At 37.0% G+C, this 19,905-nt stretch overlaps 1 pseudogene; it reads left to right on the top strand.

The window, feature by feature from the left end:
- Positions 1 to 3,596: 3,596 nt before the first annotated feature.
- On the top strand, positions 3,597 to 4,937 carry LOC138383347 (keratin, type I cytoskeletal 18 pseudogene; annotated as a pseudogene).
- The last annotated feature ends 14,968 nt before the right edge of the window (positions 4,938 to 19,905 follow it).

The following is a 19,905-nucleotide window of genomic DNA, read 5'->3' as shown; positions in this document are numbered from 1 at the left end:
AATAGTTTTTAAAAGTCAAACAGGAATTCTGGAGCTGAATAATTCAATTGACAAACTGAAAAATGTATCAGAATCTCTCACAGAATAATTGATCAAACAGAAGAAAGAATTAGTGAGCATTAAGAAATGTTATATAAAAAGACACAGAGGAGAAAAAATGAAAAAGAATAAAAATTATGCAGGCATAGAATATATAAAAAAATGACCTCAAAACGGCAAATCTAAGGGTTATTAGCCTTAAAGAGAATGTAAAGAGAGAGAGATTAGAGTAGAAAGTTCATTCAAAGAAATAATAAGGAAGACCTTTCCAAATTTAGAGAAAGATATGATTATCAAGGTATAAGAAGGTCATAGAATACCAAATACCAGATTCAATCCAAATAAGACTATCTCAAGGCATATTATTATCAAATTTTCAAAGGGCAAGAATAAAGAAAGGGTCCTAAAAGCAGCAACATATAAATGAGTTCTGATATGTCTAGTGGCATACTTCTCTGTGGAAAATTTATAGTCCAGGAGACAGTGGGATGACATATTAAAAATGTTGAAAGAAATAAACATTTATTTCAAACCTAGAATTTTCATGGATTGGAAGAATCAATACTATTAAAATTCTCATGCTACCCAAAGCAATCTACAGATTTAATGCAATCCCTATCAAAAATACCAATAACATTTTTCATGGAGATAGAAAAAATAATTCTAAAATTTATATGGAACCATAAAAAACCCAGACTACCATAATAAAAAAAACAAAGCTAGAATCACATTACATGATTTCAAAATATACTGCAAAGCTATAGTACCCAAAACAGCATGGTACTGGCATAAAAGCAGATATATAGACCAATGGAACAGAATAGAGAACCCATAAATACATCTATGCATTTACAGTCAACTCATTTTTGACAAAGGTGCCAAACACATAGATTGGGGAAAGGTCAGTCTCTTCAATAAATGGGGCTGGGAAACCTGTATATCCACATGCAGAAGAACGTTATTTGACCCTTGTCTCTTGCCATATACAGATACCAAATCAAAATGGATTAAACACAAATCAAAGATATGGAACTATAAAACTACTAGAAAAATACTTTTGGGAAAGGCTCCAGGAATTTAATCTGGGCTAAGATTTCCTGAATAAGACCTCAAGAGTTCAGGCAACCAAAGCATAAATGGACAAATGTGATCACATCAAACCAAAAAGCACAGCAAAGGAAACAATCAACAAAATGAATAGACAACTCACATAATGGGAGAAAATATTTGCAAACTTTCCATCTAATAAGAAATTAACAACCAGAATATATAAGGAGCTCCAATAACTCAATAGAAAAAAAAATAATAATAATCCAATTAAAAATGGGCAAAAAAATGTAAATAGACATTTCTCAAAAGAAAACATAAAAATGGCCAACAGGTAGATGAAGAAATGCTCAACATTACTAATTACTAGAGAATTGACAAGTCAGGAATTATCCTTACTTAGATTTTTAACCAGTCAGTAGTTGTCTTATCAACTCTCAATTTCAAAGAAAATAAAAGACCTGAGGTTTTTTGGCATAAGAGACTATCTTGCCCTTAGAATACTCTAACTATGATTCTGTTGACACTAAGAAGCTCATGACAATATAATGTCATGGTTTTATTCTTTCATTGCACATCTTGGTTTTCTTTCTGTGTACAACTTACTGCCCAGAAGTTCCTTGGGAACAGATCCTACAACACTGTAGCTCTGCTATATAATTCTGTTATGATCTGAAAATAATATCTAAGAATTACTTATCCCTGAACACTAAAAGCTTACTTTACCACCTTCTTTATAAAAAAAGAATAAAAGCACAAAGATTTTGTGTAGTCACTAGGCTACTATGATCGATTTTAAATTTTGTGTGGTCTGGCTTGTTTTATAGAATCTGTTTTAATTCTTCACTAAAGGGGATCAAAACTAAACTTTGGCTGCATTACAGGAAGGACTTTCAGGAAAGGTTGAGTTGACTTACCTTAGAGCTTTAGCAGAATAGTGAAGAGCTAAGAAATGTAATTTAATTATGTATGAGGAAGAAAGTACCAGAATTCACAGGAGGCTTTCAGGTCAAGGAAACAGTACGTTAGCCCTAGCTGAAACTTTCAGGGCCAACTGTATATAGACATGTTTTCCTTGGACTTTTTCCTTTTGAGTTTTTATGAGTTTGTGCAAAGTTCTTCAACTGCTAAAGTACCATTCACATTTAGAGAAGAACTTAAATGTACCTATTTTTAGGGAATTATCTTCTATTTGCTTCTAAACAACAAAATCTCTTATAGGAAGAGACCACTGTATAGTAGGGGTGGGACATTGGGACAGGCATTTTGATAGGCACATTCAGAGTCTGTAACTGACTTCCGGCCCTGGGGCTATCTCTGAGAAAGTTGGAAGCAGTCTTTTTCTTTGTTCCAAGAGAAGAGCAGATGTTCACAGGAAATTCAAAAGGGATGATGGGTAGAGACGTTTGAGGGATATTAAAATTTATTTTTCATGTGACCTAAATTCTCCTTTGTCCCTCTCAGAATTCCTTAGTAAAATCTGTATTATTCACTAGTACTTTGCAAATCAGCTTTTTTTTAACTTGATAAAAATATTGTTTCAATGTTGGCCCAGTATAAAAATAGAGGCTATCTCCAAAACAGTGAACCATAACTGGGTTAAAGGTAGCACAAAATACAGAGATTGGTAAAAAGCAGCAAGGATAAATCTTGAGTCTCAAATTCTGTTTGCCTGGATTTGTAGAAAAACTCTGAGCAGGAAAAATCTCTTAGCTTGAACAAGGTCATTAGGAGCTTCTTTTTCAGGACTGTGGCTGACACAATACGGTGTGGGTCACCAAAACTGCTAGGAACCCTCCTGAGAAAGCTGCAGATACATCCAAAAACATCAGGGTGATAGTGATCAAGATGGCCTTAATGCTCCCCTCAGCTTGACTAAACTTTACACAGGTTTCTTCCCTGGCCTCCCTTTTCCTAGATCATTTGCTTTAGAAAACTTGTTGTAAATTCTCACTCTGCCCCTTTGACATGAATGTAAATCTCCCAGCCCTACCAGTTTTATAGCCCAGGAAAAGTCTTTCTCAAGGACTTGGAAACAATCTTTTTGAAATGTAAATATTGAAGGAGATGACACCTCTATCTCCCAGTCTCTGTAGGAGGGTGGGAGACTAACTTGAATGGGCACTAATTAGCAAACACAGATGGCCTAATCACAGAGAAACACATTTGCACTCTCAGGAATAACTCAACGTGCTCCACAACTCCCATTGGTCAACCTCCCCACTAAATGTCCTCTAGCCCTTTTCCACCACAGCACGTAAAAACCCTTTGCCTTTTGCTTCAGTGGAATTCAGTATCCAGACTTATCTCTGTTCCTTCTGCTATTACTGGTAATAATATCAGAATAAAATCAACTTCTGTCTACTCATCTCTAATATAATTTTTTTAACAATGGGTGATTAGCCCTGGAAAGATACCAAAAGCATACTTAAGAGAAATGTGCTTAAGAAAAAAGAATTTAGCCCCACCGACTCTTGAGTCCTGTCCTCTCGCTCTCTTCCGCCGACAGCATGAGTTTCAGCACTCGCTCCACCACCTTCTCCACCAACTACCGGTCCCTGGGCTCCGTCCAGGTGCCCAGCCGTAGCGTCCGTCCCGTCAGCCGCGCGGCCAGCGTCTATGCAGGCGCCGGGGGCTCGGGCTCCCAGATCTCCATGTCCCGCTCCACCAGCACGCGGAGCGGCTGGGGGTCCGGGAGCCTGGCCGCGGGGATGGCCGGGGGTCTGGCAGGAATAGGGGGCATCCAGACCGAGAAGGAGACCATGCAAGAGCTCAACGACCGCCTGGCCTCCTACCTGGACAGAGTGAGGAGCCTGGAGATCGATAATCGGAGGCTGGAAAGCAAAATCCGGGAATACCTGGAGAAGAAGGGGCCTCAGGTCCGAGACTGGGCGCACTACTTCAAAATCAGCGAGGACCTGAGGGCTCAGATCTTTGCAAATTCTGTGAACAATGCCCGCGTTGTTCTGCAGATTGACAATGCCCGTCTTGCTGCTGCTGACTTTAGAGTCAAGTATGAGATAGAGCCGGCCATGCGCCAGTCTGTGGAGAGTGACATCCACGGGCTCCGCAAGGTCACTGATGACACCAATATCACTCGGCTGCAGCTGGAGACAGAGATCGAGGCTCTCAAGGAGGAACTGGTCTTCATGAAGAAGAACCAGGGGGAGGAAGTAAAAGGCCTACAAGCCCAGATTGCCCGCTCTGGGTTGACCGTGGAGGTAGACCCCCCCAAATCCCAGACCTCAGCAAACTCATGGTGGACATCCGGGCCCAGTATGATGAGCTGGCTCGGAAGAACCGAGAGGAGCTGGACAAGTACCGGTCCCAGCAGATTGAGGAGAGAACCACAGCGGTCACCTCACAGTCCGCCGAGGTCGACGCTGCCGAGATGACACTCACGGAGCTGAGACGTACCGTCCAGTCCTTGGAGATCGACCTGGACTCCATGAGAAATGTGAAGGCCGACTTAGAGAACAGCCTGAGAGAGGTGGAGGCCCGCTACGCCATGCAGACGGAGCAGCTCAACGGGGTCCTGCTGCACCTGGAGTCGGAGCTGGCACAGACCCGGGCAGAGGGGCAGCGCCAGGCCCAGGAGTACGAGGCCCTGCTGAACATCAAGGTCAAGCTGAAGGCTGAGATTGCCACCTACCGCCGCCTGCTGGAAGACGGGGAAGACTTCAATCTTGGTGATGCCCTGGACAGCAGCAACTCCATGCAAACCATCCAAAAGACCACGATTCGCAGGATAATGGACGGCAAAGTGGTTTCTGAGACCAACGACACCAAAGTTCTGAGGCATTGAGGCAGTAGGACCAGAGTGCCCTTATACCAATAAAAAGTTCACAGGTCATTGAAAAAAACAAAAGAAAAGAAAAAAGAATTTAGAAAATAACCATTTACAACGAAGCTTTCTTGTTTTTAAATACATCCTATAATGCAAACTGTTATATATTTTATACCTTTTCTATAGGTTATCATTGAAGAATTGTTTAGTTCTATCAAGAGCTTTAATACTATAGGGAAAAAAAGTGGATGTGTTTCCATCCAACAAATGTCAGAAAAGTTTAGTCCATATCCCAATGTATCCACTTGGCAACACATCTGAATTGTAACTCTGAGCTTCAAATATATTATACAAACAAATTTTTAAGAAAATATATCTAGATACATTCAATATAGCTCAAGTCTCATAAGTCATTATTTTAAATAGTAGCCTAAGGATTAAATTTAAGCACAGTGCTTGGAACCTAAAATACGGTGAAATCTTAAGCAAGTCTTTGGTCTCCTATGAGCCTCAGTTCTTCATCTGTCTAAAAGAGATAATAACTGTACCTATTTCATGAGGCGGTTGTGAGGAATAAAGTAGATGGCATGTATAAAGCACTTCCTAGATTGCTAAGGCACATACTAAAGTTTAGTGAGTGCTTTGTTTTGGTGTTTTTATTACTATGAACCTAGGATCATAATAGAACCAAGTTTATCACACTCACTTAGATGTAGAGATTGCTACTCTACTCTCCCTCTTGTAAGAAGCCCTCAGTTGCTAGATTTAATCCCCTATCTCTATCCATCAGTGCCATCAATACTTTAAGAAGTTCTTTCATGAACCTGAGGTCCTAGGGGACTTTAAGCTGCAATCTTCTTCCTTTACAACTTATTCAAGTCAAATTCCAAAGAGTGAAGCTCGTTGTCATAAGCAAGACAGTCTGGGCCTTGGAAACACCATATTGTGCAATATGTGTTGGGTGTTTGCTTAAAAACTTTTTTTCAAGAATTTAATCAGGTAGACCTAATTCAACCCATCCAAAAACCTTCTTCCAGCACCTTCTAATATTAGCCTTCCTCAAGCTCCCAGGCTCTGGGATGTTCATGCAAATGGCCAAAGGACCAATCATCAGAACCTCTCTAAGCTATTTCCTCTTAAAAGACAGGGACATTCATTCATTTACTAGAGAGTTCTTCCAGTTTCCTAGGCCTTACTTGTATATACACATGGAGTCATAACAAGAGGAATAACTCCATTTTTCTCAATCATTGCCTTCGTATCTCTGACAAAATGTCACTAGCCCAAGGCAAATTTTCTTGTGACTGTTTCTATGATACTTTGATTCTTCATATGGCTTAGAAATGCATCTGTGTGATCCAGCACCACGTTGCCCAGACAGGGTGGCAGCCCCTACTGGGCACTACAGGGTTTCCCAGTGTGGCACCAAATACTTCTGTGTTTTCAGCCACTTACAGTCCTCTGAGAATACCATGTGGAAAAACGATGTGGGTAGGACACGTTTGGTTTTTGCTTTATTAATAGAGTCTCACAGTAGTGTTGATTCTGCTAGTTCTCATGCCAAACAATTCAATGATATCAAAGAAGATGAACTTGAACAGTCTATTCTTCTCAGAAAATTATATGGCATGCCCATGGCTGCTGCTTCCTTCTGGTTGAATGAATTTTCCTCAGAGACTCTCCCTTCCTCATGTGGCTGGAATGCTGGTAATGACTCAAGCTTCTGTTCCTCTCCATTTTGCTAGACACATCCAGACACATCTGATTCCAACTTGGTCACAAGATGGGGTCCCTGACATTACAATTTAAATGGAATTTTTACCAGCTACATTTAAATGTGAAACATCAATAACTTGTTTTCAAACTTTATTCCATGACATTACTTTATGTCTTAGTTTAAATTATTCTAACCTAGTTGATTTAACTATTTAACCAATTTTTCTTTCTTATTAATCATTTTCTTACTCACATTTCACTACTGAACTTGATTATTTTAATTTCACCTTAGAAAAATACTGTTAGAATTCAATCCAGACTCAAAAATACTAAAATTACAACTCATACATGTGCTAAATAATAATAATATTGTGGTAGCAAAATAGAGATGGGCTTTTCAAAAATGGAAAAATATTGATAAAGGCCCCTTTTAAGACACTTTGGGTTTGTTTTTTAATGAGGTACTATGAAGGAACTTAAGTGTATTTGCTGTTGGCAAATAACTTTTTAATACTTAATCAGCTGACTTTTAATCAAAATATTCTTCATGTAAATATCCATAATAATGGCTATACTCCTAGATTTTACAGCTATGTCAGATATTTCTAGGAAAAAATAGGTAAAAATAGAATTTATGGATTTAAAAATAGCTTTATTATATAAGCACAACTTGGATATATGCTTTGCTTACCTCTCTCCCAGACAGCATGTACCTGACATCTTCCAGGGCAAGTGTTCTAATTTGCTTGGGTATCTAAGCATGTGTCCTAATGCTCAAGAGACTACATTCTATAGAATGTAGAAAGTCTTCCTTTTCCCTAAGAGAAAAGTAATGCTAACATCCTCCAGTATGTGTTTAGAAGTGAAATTGATATTGTATGTGATGTTTCCCAGTTTCACAGAGCAAAAGTCGATCCAGCAATCCCATTACTGGGCATCTACCCAGAAGAACAAAAGTCATTCTATAAAAAAGACACCTGCACCTGAATGTTTATAGTAGCACAATTCACAATCGCAAAGATATGGAAACAACCCAAATGCCCATCGATTCATGAATGGATTAGCAAAATGTGGTATATGTATACCATGGAATATTACTCAGCTATCAGAAATGATGGCGATATGGCATCTCTTTGGTTCTCCTGGAGTGAGCTGGAACCCATTCTATTAAGTGAAGTATCCCAAGAATGGAAAAACAAGCACCACATGTACTCACCAGCAAACTGGTTTCCCTGAGAGCACATTTGGGATTCACACCAATTGGGTATTGGACAGAGGTCGGGGATGGGTGGAAGGGATGGGTGTATACCTACTTGATGAGTGCGATGCGCACTGCCTGGGGAATGGACACGTTTGAAGTTCTCTCTGGGGGGGATGGGGTGGGGGGAGGGGAGGAGTGCACACCTACATGATGAGAGTGATGTGCACTGTCTAGGAAATGGACACAACTAAAGCTCAGACTCGGGGGGATGGGGAGGCATGGGCAATGTATATAGCCTGATCTTTTGTACCCCCTTGATGAGCTGAAAAACAAACAAAAAATAAAAAATAAAAAAAAAATAAAAAAAATAATATTGTATCTTCAAATATCATTTTGTTTCTTAGCCAGGTAAAATCAAATTTTTGGACTATTGTCCCAATTAAAGAAAAACCTCTAAAGAACGATATCTTTTAGTAATTCTAAATCAAATACATTTTATCACCAAGGAGATATCAAGCTTTCAACTTGTTTTTCATACCAGATGTCTATTTAGGCCCATTTCCCATTTCCAATTTTAAATAAATCTCAGAGACATCAACGGATACCAATTAATCTGGTTCCACTCACAAAGGTTAATATCCATGTGGTATAAAATTTAAAAACCCAACAAATGAAATTGAAGGGTAAATACTTAAGATGAATGAAAAGGACTGTGGAAATGAAAGGAAGTAAATCTGCAATATTATTCTAAATCCTAAATCAGCAGAGTATAAAATGCTAAGTCTTAGAAAGGCTCTGAAAACATATTTAACCCAACAACATTCCTTGAGCTTCATTCAGATTCAGATCTACTTTTGCTTTATAGTTTACACTGTGCTCACCACATAATTTCATTTAGTCTTTACAGTACCCCATGGAAGTAGATATTATAGTTACCTAGCAAGTTGGTACATGGGAAAGCTGGTATACATAACTATAACTATAACCTCCAGTTGCATCCTATGCATGCCTTCCATTATATAATATAAGCAAGAATTTATGCTGACTTTATTTAGCTCCAGTGACTGAATTTCAATTATCAAGAAGTATTAAGTGGCTATACACTATCCATTATAATAATGTGAACAAATTTAGGCAAGGGAGAAAGTTAACCAAACCTGAGAAACATTTGTTGAAGCTTTATTATCAAATAACAACTGAGCTCATTGAAGAATAAATAAAATATGATCGAATGTGGGGAAAAAGCCTAATAAAATTTGGGACTGAAAACTTGACCCAATTCTATGTATTTCCTGTTGCTTCATCCTACCTTATTTGCTCATGGTGTGTTCAGAATAAATGAAGGAAAAAGAATAGATGAGTACCTCTGGAAAAAAAAAATTCTTCCCTTGTTAGAAAATAAAAGCTGCATTTTATTATGTAACCATTATTTTCTATGATGGAGAATTCTAAGATTTTCTTCCTCTAATTCAATAGTATCTAACCTGTTAAAGTCTACAGTACATTTTGGGATTTTATAATTTATGTTTCCCAATGGTGACAAGAATGTAGTCCTTAACTCATATAGATATTAATGGTATATTGCTTGTGTGTTGGGAATGGTAAAAGGTGAATTCCTCAATGTTGTAATTAAGGTTCTGATATTTGCACTCCTTCTCTACCCTGCTACTATTAAAATCAGGAGCAATTTGGACTATGCTGATGTAAGGACAAATGAAAATAAGAGACTTAATTTTCCCTGTTAAGGGAAGAGATGCTTTCCCCCTTTCTTAGCGCATTCACTTTAGAAAATTTAAAATTTCTTACTATGTTTCCTTGAAAAATATGTAAATCCTTTTAAAAGCTAAGTGAGCCTTATCTCAGTTTTAGGACCCTGAAATGTCTTTCTCAAAGAACTGGGAGCCATCTCATTGAAATGTAGACATCAAGATAGATAGCATCCCTGTTTCCCAGTTTCTGTAAGCGAATAAGAGCCTAACTTCTTTGGGAACCTTGCTCCAAGTTACAAAACTACTTGCTGTTATAAAGACATGAGAAATTTGTTTTTCCTTTGTATAAAATCAGTTAACTAACACAAATAGTCATCCCAATTATGGGGAGAATTTAGTGTAAGAAACGGTGCTGTCAAAGTCTCTTCTTTGAAAATATGTTATCGTTTATCTCGAGAACACCTATATAATGGGTATATACGTAATGCATTGGTTATCTTAAGAACACATATGTAATGTATATAAAAGTGTGATATTTATTTCTGTCTTTGCAATCCTTTAGAGAATTGTCTGGGATACACATCACGTTCTAATTTAATACTTATTCAGTAATAACACTATTTTCTTTCTTGACTTGAAAACATTGTGAAGAGGTTTTCTCGACTGGGAGAAGATTTTGTATTCAATTTTATTTTCCCAACACTTACTACAATGCCATTTAAGATAAATGAAAATTATACCATCTTTACTATTAATATAATGAATTAGAAAAAAGCATTTATTTATAAATTCATCTTTATTTTTTATTGTCCCTGAAAAATAAAACCTCAAACAACCACCCAAAGTTTAAATTTAGAAAAATACATGAGATATAACAATTTTATGGAATCTAAATTCTGATTTTGTGGAAATATGTAGAGGAAAAAAATTCCATTTGGGAGCATTTTAGAGCAAAAAAATGAATATATTTAAGTGCTACCTGACTACCATCACTTCAACTAAGATAAAGTAATTTTCCATAAAGAGCTATCTATCATAGAAGAAAATGCAACTGATGAGTTATTTTCTTAACTGCCATTATTTCTACTGTTAAGATTTCTTGCCAAGAAACCAATTTTAGGAAAACTCAAACTTCAATCAAATTAAGTTGTTTCTTTAGTTCACTTACTTCAGATTATCTTTAACTCGTGGATGTGTTATCTATTGCCTCAGTTTGCTCCCTATAATGATTTGGATTTTTTTGCGGTAATTCCAACACGTTGGTGACTAAGGCTGGACACTAACTGGGAGTCTAATTAATAAGCTCCAATACTGATTAAAATGTAGGAGAATGATGAGAACACTAGGCAACAAAGTACTAGCTAATTATTCTGCCACGAATTGCCAATCTAATGAGTTTTAAAAAATTTATTTAGATGACTTGTTTCTTAAGAAAAAATACTAAATCAGCAAGATAATTAATTGTGCATATGTGGGGATTCAATTTGGGGAAAGGCATTTTTTTTTTTTTTTTTGCAAACAAAAGTAAAAAAATAATCTCAGTCTTTTGAGATTCACAGCCAGCATACACACAGAAATAAAATGTATACAACATACTAGATGTTAAAATCTAACTAGGTAAAATCAAGGAGAGCTTCAGTCATTTAAGAAGGCTTCATAGAGGAAGTAGGACCTTACGTGATGAAGAAGGAGCAGGAGAAACTATTGTAAATATCAGAGTGTATAGCAATGCTGATAAAATGTGAAAGCACAAGTAAATATGCTCAATGTAGAAAAGTGATGGTTGATATTTTAAGAGCTGAGTTGGAATTATGCATAAAATGCTTAGAAATTTAATATAGATTGTAGGAATGCAAAACTTTGGAATTTTTTTTCTTTTTAGTTATGGAATGAATTTAAAAGATAAACATTTGCTATGGGTCATAAAAGTGACATATCCATAATAATACATGACCAAAACTCATTTATTTTTTCTACTTCTAGATATTCTAAGACCATATGGTAGCTGTACACTTTGACTATTTGTGGGATTGTCATTTCATGATGTAACTGGCTGAGTGGGCTAGGTCAAATTCTAGTTTTTGTGGTATCAAAATCGTTAGGATAGTTAGATTATATTTTGGGTTTAGCCACAGGCTGAGAACATGGGTGTCCTGCACATATGTATATCAGCTCTGCTTGGGGAATTCAGTTGTCCACTCCAGCTATCAGAGAGCAGGTATTCCAAAATAAATACTTGGATCAAAAAAAAATTTATTGGAAACGGGCAAAATGAGTGAAAATTCTAGAGAAGAAAAGCAATTATTTCATTGTCTCAAAACACAAACAGGAATGTTAAGGATATAGGGAGGTTTGAAAGCACATGGGCAAAAGCAGATAATGGAGATAATTTTTTTTTCAATATTAACTTAGTGAAATGAAGGATAAATGAAGCTTATTAACTTGGAAAAATTCACAGACAGGAAAACCTTAGTGGCCAGAACCGTAATTCCACCCTGCTCTGATACCCTAAACTGGTAAAGAAATATTCCTGATCTTTATCCCTAAAATGGAATGAAACAGAAGAAATCTCTCAAAGGTAATGGCCTTTCTCAATAATAACAACATGAAAGCTATGCATTCACAATTTCACCAGTCTGCTCATCAGCAAGAACATTACATTAGCTCCTGCAGAGAGCCTTAAGAGCCTCACTCCACACAAGTCCTGGCAGAAGAATGTGGACTGTGTGTTGCATAAAGATTTTCTTGACAGACTGTTACCCTGGGGGAATCCACCATCCCAAATGTAAGGCCTTAGACTTGACCACCTGGTCTTATTTTCAAAACTTTCCAAATTAGTAACTGTGAAAAATTCAGAACTTTAGATGATGAGTTATACAAGCTAAACTTCCTAAAATTCAAAAAAAAAAAAAAAAAGAAAGAAAGAAAGAGAGAAAAATCATTCATTTAACAAATATTTATTGAACTTCATTAGCATAGAAATAATACACACATATAAACCTCATATGTATCTCATCTTGTCAGATTTCTACTTTGCTCAATTTTTAATACTTGCTATTATAGTACTTCTGATTACATGCCAGAAATTTTCATTTAGGTTGAAATGGGATTTTATCATTTTGTCTTGTGTCCAGATCAATTTGGAAAGCAGGGAATAATAAATCCATAGAAGCAAAGTTTTCATGAAGCCAAAGAGTGAAGGAGCATTATTTCTATTAAGTGATAGCACAGAAATTCTGTTTTTAAGATGCATGGATTTGCTCAGAGGTCAGTACAAGACCTCCCAGGGAATTTTGTAGGCTGAGAGATAGAACTGATAATGCCTTCAGTTACTTTGCTGCACATCTCTGAGGTATTCAGAGAAATATCAGATCTGATATTTCTGCAACGCTTCCCTGGAGCATCAATACTGTAGGAGAGGTTTGGAGGAAGCTCCTCTTCCATCTGTCTCCCAGCACACAGGAAAAAATGAAGGAGCACATAAAAATGTTTGATATTTAATGAGCGTAAAGTATTACTGCAAGTTTAGATCATTACTATAGGTTTACCATTCTTGAATTAATATGATTTTTGTCCTATTAAACTGAGTTAATATTCAAAAATAAAATCTTCGATTTTAGTGAAAATATGACTAGTCAAGAATTTCAAATAGACAAATATTTATTTTTAAATTTTTTAAAATGTTTCAATTAACACATAATAATTGTACATATTTGTGCACATAGTGATAATTCTATATAATATGTAGTAAACAGATAAGGGTAATTAGCATATCCTTCGTCTCAAACATACATCATTTCTTTGTGTTGGGACCATTCAACTAGTTATTTGAAACTAGCGACTCCAGAAGGATCAGGGCCCTACGGAAACCTGATTTCAGACTTCTGGCCTTTACAAATGGGAGGCGATACATTCGGGTCTTTTCCGCCACCATTTTGTGATACTTTGAAACTAATATATTCTTCTAGTTATTTGAAACCAATATATTATTGTTAACTATTGTCATCCTACAGTGCTATAGAACACTAGAACTTATTCCTCCTATCTAACTATAATTTTGTATCCTTTAACAAATCTCTCCTTATTCCCTGCTTCTCACTACCCTTCTCAGCCTCTAGTACCCTCTGTTCTACTTTTAACTTCTATGAAATCAACTTTTTTTGGCTTCCACATTATGAATGAGACATGCAGTGTTTAACTTTCTGTTCCTGGCTTATCTCACTTAACATAATGTCCTCCAGTTCCATCCATGTTGTGGCAAATGAAAGGATTTCACTCATAAAACAATTTATTGTTTATTTCAGTTCCATCTCTAAGCAGAACTATATTTAAATGGTACTTGTTTTAATAATTTTTAAAACATTCTGAATATATTTTAAATATAGCTAAAATATGATGAATATAACTGATTATATAGTGAATAATATTGTTGGTGGAAAAAAATTATTAGAATTTTTCCAAAATGGCAGATACATCTGAAGTAAGAGGATATCTTTTACAACCCTCAAAACTCATGAGTGTTTGAGTCTATCTGACATTAGGCTTGATATTACACATTTTGGAGTTATACAAATTATAAAATAGCTTCCTCAATTATAGTAACTCTGAACAAAAGGGGTGCTTTATCCCAGTCTTAATATTTGCAGCAACTTAGACATACAGATTTTACTATTTGTAGGATTAATGATTTCAAGGGGAATGAAATCAAGAAAATATTTTGGTACATTTAGTTGACTTTGTCACACAGATGCAATCTGAAAAATTTTAAAGAAGCACACAAAAGAACACAAAGAATACAAATTTAGAAGATTGATCTCAGAATAATTCCTTTTATAGTATTAGTGGTTTTCCTTATTCACATACAATTAAAGCACTTATCAGCATTGTAAAAACCAAAGGTTAGAGAGGATGAAATAAGGAATCCAGGTCTCAACGAAAATCCAGTTCTGTTATTGAAATCAGAGAATCAAGCCCATCAAAGTCTGAAGAAGACAACATGTATGGGAATCAAGTTATAATTGGAACATGTATAGTTTGGCTAAAGTTTATTTCATATTAGATTTTTAAATTTTAAAAATATGTAAAACATAAAAATTCCCATATGCATTTTTTATTTTTGCATAAAACTATTCCCACACTTAGTGGCTTAAAACAACATTTTTGACTCGATTTCTGTAGGTCAGGAATGTGGGCCTAGCTTGACTGGATCTGTGGCTCTGGGTCTCTCACAGGGCTGCAGTTAAGGTGTCAGCTGGAACTAAAGCATCATGTTAAGACTTGACTTGGGATAAATCCACAAAAGAAGTTTTGGCAGGATTCAGTTCCTCACAAACTTTTTACTGGAGGTCTTCTTTGGTTTCTTGCCATGTGGGTCTCTCCATAGTGCAGCTCACAATATGGCGATGGCAGCTGGCTTCCTTCAGAGTAAGCAAGCAAAAGGACAAGACAGTGCGAAGTCCTATCTTCAATTTAATCTTGGAAGTGGCAGCCTATGATTTTTGCCATATTCTAAGAAGCAAGTCAGTAGGCCCAGCCCATACACAAGAGGAAGATATAACATAAGGGTACGAGAACCAGTAGACAGGGGTCGCTGGGAGTCATTTTAGATTCAGCCTACCACATTATAAAAATAAAACTTCATTTTACTGAACTTTAGAAATAAAACCTTCCCAGATTTTTCAGAGGATATTTCTAACTTTTTTCTTAGTCATTCGTAGGAGTTCTTTAAAGATTACTGATCTACTATTTCTGCCATCTGGCTATTGGCCCCAGGTGGCCTACTACTATTCACTTATTTAGTATGAATACATCGTCCTGAAGGATGGAACTTTTTTCCCATAGGGCATCATCTCAAACTAGTGCCTCAGCATCATGTTCAAAAGACCATTCAACTGTTTTGTCAGGTTGACAGTTTCTGAGTGGTATGGTGTGTGATAGACCAGTAGATCCCACAGTTTTCTGCCCTTGCTGTGCTTCCTTTGTTGTGAAGTAGGTCTTTTAGTTTGATGTGATGTTGTGTGGAATTCAGTGTCAGTGGTTCAGAATCTCTGTAAGTCCTCCAATGTGGTGCTGGCAGGAGCCCTGTGGGCAGCAAAGAAAAATATATCCTTGGAATATGTGTCAATCTCAATCAAAAGGAATTGCTTCCAGGATGGAAGGGATTCAAGAAAGCCAGCTGCCACCACACTGCCCTCCTCAAGGTATGGTGCCATATCAAAGGCTCACCACTGATCTGTGATGCTGGCACATGGGATATTCAACAGTGGTGAGTGGCAATCCTGATGCAGGGGGTCCACGTTGTTGGGTCTGCATATAGTTCCCATCCCTGTCACCATATCTACTACCTTTATTTGCCTGATTTGCCAGTGATGACAGGCCAATGACAGGGTTGACTGGTGTCAATTGGGTGTGTAATTCTACCTACTTGGTTGTTTAGTAGACTTCTAAAGATGGACCCATTCTGGAAGGTATTATATACATGAGTGACACAAAACCTTCACATTTTATGCCCACCCCCATGTGTTCATCCACATGGCTCTTTCACAGGTCTCTTTGCCTTGATCTTCCAAACTTTATTCTCCATGCCCCTGACTAATCTGCCCAGTCATTCACTATTGCTCATGAATGTGTCTACATCCTGCCTTAAGCCACTTCTCTTTCCACAATATGTTGATGACCAAGTGCACAGCATGGAACTCTTCCCTTTGTGCAGATTTTTCTTTCAGCATCATCTTTCAGGGCCACCTTTGAGTGTGGTTGCCATGCTTCAGCAGTGCATTTTCAGCTAGCACCAACACACCCAACTGACTCCTCCATGAACCATCCTTGGCTTTTCCCCTCTCTTCATCTTGTTATAAGAGAACCCATTCCATTGGACATAGGCATGAGGTGAGAAGAGGCAGCAACAGAACTGTGGTGGATGATAATAATTGAGGTCTGGGCCACTTATTAGTACAACTTACTTGTGCCTTTTACACTGCTTATGCCTGTCCAAAATATATCACTTCCATCTTGCAAGGGATGCTACTGAGCATGCTTAAACTTTTGATTTGATTGGCCTTACAGAGTCCACTCATGATGGGTACCTCTGGCTGTCTAGACACTTAATGTCTCAAGATTAGAGGCTCCGTCAGTATCAGGACTTAGTAGAACTGTGGGAAATGCATTTTGAATGGTGCTGCAAATGGTATGGGGCATTTCTCTAGAAACCAAAGGTTACATATTGCCATTTTCCTATTATAGCTTACCATGACATCTTCCCCACCACAAATGCAAAAGGTTCAACTAGGTCTATGATCCAAGTGACAGAGCTACTTTGTCACATATTGAACCTAGAGCCTACTAAAAGATGTCAGCCTTCCATGTCATTGGGTAATTGGGTTGGAGCAATATTGTCAAAAACAGAATATGCTGCGTTCAAAGCTTGAAGGAGTCCTGAAAATTCTGTGCTTCTTCCTTAAAGTAGGAGATGAGAGATGTTCTTTTGGCTGTAATAACACGTATTTCTCTCACATACAAAGTGCACTTACCATTACTCCCATCCAAAGATTACCCAAAGTCTTACCGTTAGGCTAAAAGTCTGGGATCCTGTGATTTATATCAAGTGTGGACATGTATCCTCTGATCAAGAGACCTATAAATTTGAATAGAGTGAGAAAAAAAAAGAAGAGAGATAAACAAACCAGTAACTTTTTGACCTCATGCCTATGTCACAATTTGTAGAATAGAGCCAAGATAACTCCTAATAAACACTTCCATTTGAAAAGGAGAAGGAAACGAATCACATAGAAGTCATTATTTCATGGCAACTCAGAATTCCTGCTACCCAAGTATTGCTATGTCTCCCTACTCTGGAGATAATCTTCCTTGATTAGGTCCTGGCTCTGCTTCCTGGGAGTGGCTCTCAGTCTATAGCTTTCCATGGCTTTTATCTCAATATTATGGGGAATTACTCTTTTTTTTCATTATTTTTGCCCAGTTCTATGGAGGATGTTAGAGAGTACACCCTATGTGGCAGCTAAGCAACTTTCTTAGCTTAATTCCTGCTGCCAAAATTGGGGACCCGGAAGTTACATTAGATATTAAACAACCTCAGTCCTTTTTAGCCCTGGATGGTCTTGCTCTAGCCAGGTGTCCCAAAATGCCTGAGCATTGTATGTGCTTGATTACAGTCAACTTCATTTATCAAAGTGACAAATTTATAGGTTTTATTACATATTCTATCCCCATCAATTATATTTGTGAAAGCCACATATCTTTTGGTGCTTCAAGTACTATTGGCGCATCAGGATTCTGAGACCATGCTTCCTAGAAGCCCTTTTATCCCCCGAAAGGGCATAGCAGATGGTACTTTTTCTTTGAAATATCTTAATAAAGCACAGAAAAGCTACTTCTTCATTTGGTCTACACCCCTAAGCTATTAATATATCTTAAAGACTCTTAATTTTATCCTTGCTCCAAGGCTATAATCTTAATTTGATACCATTTTACTGTCTGGCAAGATTAGAGACGCTGAAGAATTTTAAAATGAATTTTACAACCCAGCACATTTTAGGAGCTCCCTATTGTTTCTTTATTCTGTTCAGTTATAGTAGTAAACAGAATATGAGGTCAGAAAAGTCTGATCTCATCTCTCTTTACCTTATTATCTTTATTACTTTATTCAATACAACTAAATGGAATTAGATCACTCTTTTTGCATCTGCCTGGAATCAACCTTGCTCAAGTTCACAAATCAATTAAATGTTGTATCAACCTTCCATATGATCACACCTGAGTTTTTACAAATATTTCATGACTATGTCATGATAGGCTACCATTTTCTAAGCCTTCTATATCAGTTTCTTTGTTACTCACCATCCAGTCCTAAAATAAATACCACATAATTTAGCTTTTTGCTCTATCAGCACTCCACTTCATGTTCCAATTGTTGCATCTGATAACTTTTACTGTATAACAACCACAAAAATCAATGGCATACCAAAAGAAGAATTTATTTCTCAAACATCTTACTCATTGACTGGGATGCCTCTGTTTTTGTCAGCTGGTCTCATTCACACATCAGTAGACCTACTGAGTTTGGTTCGGCTCATCTGAGTAGCTCTACTTCAAACACAGGTCTGTGGATTGGCCAAGCTGCAATGCTAAATTAGTCTCACAATGTCTTTGGACCAGCAAGCCAGCCAGGGCATGGTATTTTCACGGTAAAAGAAAAGGTACAGGAGAACATGTCCAACCACACAGGCACATTTCAGTCCCTACATGTTGAAAAAGGCTTTGCTTTCATCATTCCATTGGCCAAAGCAAGTAATCCCATTATTTAAGCCCAGCATCTAAGGACAGAAAAGTACACACTGTGTTTTGTGGGAGGAACCACAAAATTACAAGGAAAAAGGTGTTAATTGAGGAAGAAATGAGATCTGCTCTACCACCAAAGCAATTTTTTGAGTAGATAATGAATTTGGTGCATTTTATACTCAAAAATGCCTATAAGCATTTATGGTCTATCCAGGAGGCAACTGAGGTCAAAGTATCAGCAATGTCAAACTTAAGAAATCAATTTGGGCAACACTAGTATATAAATATTAACAGTTACCAATTTTGCAGTGCATATGATATGACAAAGGGAAACGGGATAACATCTTTGAATAAATACAAATGCATAGAAGTAGATAGCAGAAAAGAAGCCAACAGAAGAAGCTAAAGTACAAGCATAAAGTACAAGTGAGTTGTGTGATAGAAACAGAAGGAAAAAATTGAAGGAGGAAATAACTGTTAAAATGCTCAGAAATGTCAGTAAGGCTTAAAGCTCAGAATAGATAGGTATATTAGGCAACTAAGGGGTTTTATTCCCATGTTACAGAAGTATGCAGCAATCACATAATTTTTACATGTTAAGTGATATCTAAATACAGATCATGGGTCACAGCATCTGACTGAGGGCTGCCTGCTTTCCACCCAATTTAATAAACATAAAACTGTGGACTTAATGTTCCTAGGGACAAATTAAATATTAAAACTCTTTGACATCTCCATCTAAGAAGTTCTTACAACTAGATGCATACGAAAGGAGAGTAATCCAAATACATTAAGCTGAAAGGAAAATTGGTCTGGCAATGCCTCTTCAGTCTGTCTCATTTACAATACAGGTAATAAAAATATAATTAGAATAAAGCACATTAGGAGGAACAAATCCCCTAGGTCTACCCTACCAATTTGACTCTGTTTTCTAGGGGAACTTATCTAAATGAGAAAAGGAAAATGCAACACACTCGAAATGAAAAAAACAAAATCGTAAGTAATATAAGCAATGTTATTTGCTTCCTAGAGGAGAGTGCTCAATGATGTAAGTTAAAATTTCATACATAGAAAAGACAACAGTGTTAGATTCTGACCCATTAGGAATA

The sequence above is a fragment of the Eulemur rufifrons genome, chromosome 5 (genome assembly GCF_041146395.1).
Source record: "Eulemur rufifrons isolate Redbay chromosome 5, OSU_ERuf_1, whole genome shotgun sequence".
Lineage (NCBI taxonomy): Eukaryota > Metazoa > Chordata > Mammalia > Primates > Lemuridae > Eulemur > Eulemur rufifrons.
The sequence above is the reverse complement of the archived record's forward strand: the minus strand, read 5'-3'. Positions and strand labels throughout refer to the sequence as shown.